Source organism: Lactuca virosa, chromosome 5, assembly GCF_052849685.1.
Source record: "Lactuca virosa cultivar CGN04683 chromosome 5, Lactuca_virosa_CGN04683_v6, whole genome shotgun sequence".
Taxonomy (NCBI): domain Eukaryota; kingdom Viridiplantae; phylum Streptophyta; class Magnoliopsida; order Asterales; family Asteraceae; genus Lactuca; species Lactuca virosa.
Window position 1 is genome coordinate 13,513,837 of NC_136430.1, and position 4,139 is coordinate 13,517,975.

The 4,139-nt window shown below is 31.7% G+C and overlaps 1 long non-coding RNA gene across 3 annotated transcripts; it reads right to left on the reverse strand.

Moving 5' to 3' along the window:
• Positions 1–1,235: 1,235 nt before the first annotated feature.
• On the reverse strand, positions 1,236–3,273 carry LOC145112169 (uncharacterized). Of its 3 annotated transcripts, XR_013710444.1 has the most exons (4): positions 2,960–3,272; positions 2,390–2,879; positions 2,201–2,235; positions 1,236–1,369 (listed from the first exon to the last, which is right to left on the reverse strand). It is a non-coding gene; the product is annotated as an uncharacterized LOC145112169 (long non-coding RNA). The 3 variants fall into 3 exon arrangements; XR_013710443.1 differs by having other exon boundaries at positions 1,507–2,879; positions 2,960–3,273; XR_013710442.1 differs by having other exon boundaries at positions 2,201–2,879.
• Between the last annotated feature and the right edge of the window lie 866 nt (positions 3,274–4,139).

Here is a 4,139-nt window from a genome sequence, read left to right on the forward strand (position 1 = left end):
CACTCTAGTTCTTTCAGTGTAACTTATATTTATAGTCATAAGTCGTTATTATGAACCTATAAATAAGATTTATCTGTAATTCAATGTCATTATATTGATTGATCTACTTATAGGGGTGATGTCTATGCTGGATTTAGTGAGGTGTTTTAAAGTGAGATTGCCAAACGGTATACTCTGTATACCAAACGGACCCTATCACCGATCTGATCCTACCTAGTTATTCCTTACTTGATAGACATTGAGGCAGACCTTGGGATTATTGAGGAATCTAGACTATTATTTAAATAGTCGCCATGATTATGAAACTAGGCTAAGACTTAGTGTTATACCTTTAGGTCTTTGAAAAGTGTAAAGGCGAAGCGTTGCCCTAACTTCGAGTCGCCCACTTCTGTTAGGTTAGTGCATAGTTACTTTCGGCTTACACATAGATATGATGTATTCTTAAATGCTATATGTGCTTACATATATATGTGTTCTTTACATGTGTGTTATATGCGATAAAGTGATATGATTTTACTTGTATAAATTATTTTATCATATCTAAATTTCATTAGGGTAGTAAGGGTTTTAGGGAATAAAGTAATTGTGACAGGCCATGTATTGTCTATATGTATTACCGGGACCAGTCATCTAACAGAGTATAGATGACGACCACTGACTATTCTTGGTAGTCTGGTGGAACACTAGTTGTGGGTGTTAATGATCATACTTTTAATGGAAAAGAAAAAATGTTAATTCGGTATCTATCATCTATCCCACTCAGGGTTGCCTTATATATATATATATATATATATATATATATATATATATATATATATATATATATATATATATATATATATATATATATAAAGAGAGAGAGAGAAAGAGAAAAAGCGTTCAATCGAGAACATTTCTTATTGCGAGAACATTTGAAAACAAATTTGGACCACACAATTTTTTTAAATTAAAATCATCAAATAATATTATTATAAATCAAAAAATAAGTATAAAAATTAAAAAAAAAAAAACCCACTAACCAACACCACTCACCACCTAAACAACACCATCCACCACCACCCACCACCACCACCCATCATCGTCACCCACCTCTACCACCCATCACAACGACATCAAACTAACAAAAATTATGCATAACAACTGATAAGTGATTAGTAACAATATTATTATAATATTAATTTAAATATTCGAATAAAACTAGAGAAGTATCCCATACTTCGCATGGGGGGGGGGGGGGGGGGATAAATATTAAATATGTTCGTAGATAATAAGCAAAAGATGCGAAACACATTTAAATAATATTCAAAAAAGAAGTGTAGAATTGGGTAAGCTGCTTCAACCCTTGTTAACCTGCCCTTTGTTCTACAACCTGAAATTCAAAATTCCATTTCAGTTTTTGGAAATCTGGATGGAACTGTTGCTTTAACAGGTGAAAGAAAGTTGAAGAAAAATTAGCTGAATCTTGATGGTAACTAAATTTTCTTAATTTGATTAATAGCAACCTACTTTTTTGCTTAGTGATTGGATGCCCAATAGGGGCACACAAAGAACTGGGTTTTACTGCAGATTATGGCATGGAGAGGTTTGTGTTGTGTTAATTGTATGCAGTTGTATGATATTAATATGCAATGCAACTTCATCATAAAGCTTTGTAGCATAGGCTCTGAGAACTCTGTTGAAGACTTGCCACCCAAAAATCACATATTTTTCAATTACTATAATAAAAAAAGCAATTTAAATCTCAAAAATAAAAAACTTTAATATGCCTAAAAGCAAAAGAGTAATAACAGCAAATAAGAATATTTTAAGATAGAAAATGTTACAGGATCATTATATAAGTTGCGCTTAAATTAATAGTAAAGTTTTTTACAATTTTGGTTATTATTTGAGATATATGTGATGTCTTTGTTCATGTTTTACGCAAAATGACTATATTACCATTTTATTTATAACAAAACAGAAAAGGGTAATTATTTGAGATATTTGTGATGTTTTTGTTCATGTTTTAAGCAATTGACAATATTACCCTTTGATTTAAAATAAAATAAAAAACCAGAAAAGGGTAGTGCAGCCATTTTCCTTGGAACATGACCAAAACCATTACAAAAAAGAAAAACTTTTGTAATTTATTTTTAAATTAGCAAAAAAAAACAGAAAAGAGCACGTGGTTAACAGTCGTCTTCAAATGTGATAAACTTACAAAATTTTAAGCAGACCCCTTTCATAATTCAACTGCTGCAAAGAGAACAACAAGTGGGTGGTCTTCAGTCAAGAAACATAAAAATTGAAGTTCACTGTAGAAATTGATTTTGCAGTTTTTCTATTCGATTAAGGTATATCAATTTCTTCAGTTTTTATGGATTTTTTTCTATTGCGTTGGAATTTTTACATGGGATTTTTGGAGAGCCACTGGTAATTATTCTTATAAGGGCATATGTCGAAGCAAAAAATCAAAATATGTATATCACCTGCAAAATACAAACAAAAAAAGAACATGACAACACAAAGTACATCATAATAGAAGTAGAGAATAGACAAATACAAACTTCGCAATAAATTTTAAAGCAAACAACGTCATACTAAATTTGGAAGATCAGACAGTTTTTGACCCAACTTTCAAGAATATTGATCAGCAAAATGTTCCTAATTTTGAAAAAAAAAAGATAGAAAAATGTTTATGCGTGCAAGAAACCAACATTTACACAAATTTAAGAACAAACCTCAATTCGGGGTCTGGAATACATTAAATGACTGAAGAATCGGACGTTTATTTCTGACTGGAAAATCTTATCTTCATCGAAACTGTATCAAATTGGAATCACGGTAATAGAATCAACATATACATACACCCGGCCCGAAAGCATGTTCTTGGGAAGGACCTGCAACCCACAGTGAGGGAGTAATCCGAAAATTAAAAACAACAAAACACAAATTAGAAAAAATTAGGGCTCAAACCTACCTGAATCAGGTTCATAATCTCTGGTAATAACTTAACAGGGGTTTTTTGCCGGAGGCATTATCCTGACGGAGCACTGTTAAGTCGATGAAGTTGTTGTAGGCCAATGAAATCCGATGAATCAAAGAGACGAACGGTGAAGACGGCGGATGAAGAAAAAACGCGTGGTGAAAAGAATTTAGTGGAATAGTGAGGATCTGGAAGGATGAATCAAAAGGCGATTGGAAGAAACTGGATCAATCGTTGGGTTAAGAAGCGGTTGGGTTCTTTGAAGAAGGAAGCAAGACGTCATTCGGTGTAAAACGGTAGGTAGCGGAGGAACGGTGACGTTGTATTCAAGGAGATCCGCCCCGGAACAGTACCCGACCCGCCTAAGAGGACCCCTGAAAAAGAAGGAAATAAACAGACGACATTTAGCAAACATACATAACCTTAGGGACCAATCTTGCCAAACACTTAGGAACTTTACTGTTCCTAACTTTCATTTCTTTAATATATCCTTCTTAATAAATGAAAGTTTTTTTTTCACATGTCAATCTCTCATGAGTTTTGACACTTGTCATTTTGTGGTATTTATGAAAGAAATATTATCCACTTGTCAATTTTTGGTTTGTTTCAATTTTTAAAATTAAAGTCATATACGTATATATGTAAGTATTAAATATCATATATATGATATTAAATTGCAATAAATACGTTTCTTCTTTTCTTATTTTAAAGTTGTACATTAAAAAATATTTTTTGTTTACACTTTAATGTTTAATCTTTTTTTAAATCAACCCGTGTAATACACGGGTTTCACACCTAGTATATATAATAATAAGTATATATATATATATATATATATATATATATATATATATATATATATATATATATTGAAACATCCCGAAAATACAGTCCAAAAATTTCATTTTTATTTATAAATAATAAAATGGTAACCCAAAACATCTCATAAAAACAATGATGATAGTATCTCAAAACATCATATAAAAATATTGTATCAAAATCACATGTCCAAATATCAGAGTAAATGATCACAGGCTAAATGTTGTGGTGTGTGCAATGCAGTCATCCCAAGCTCTTCCCCTTACTAGCGAAAGTACCTAAAACCAAAACTGAAAACTGTAAGCACGACGCTTAGTGTGTCTCCCACATACCATACACATATCACATAATCACA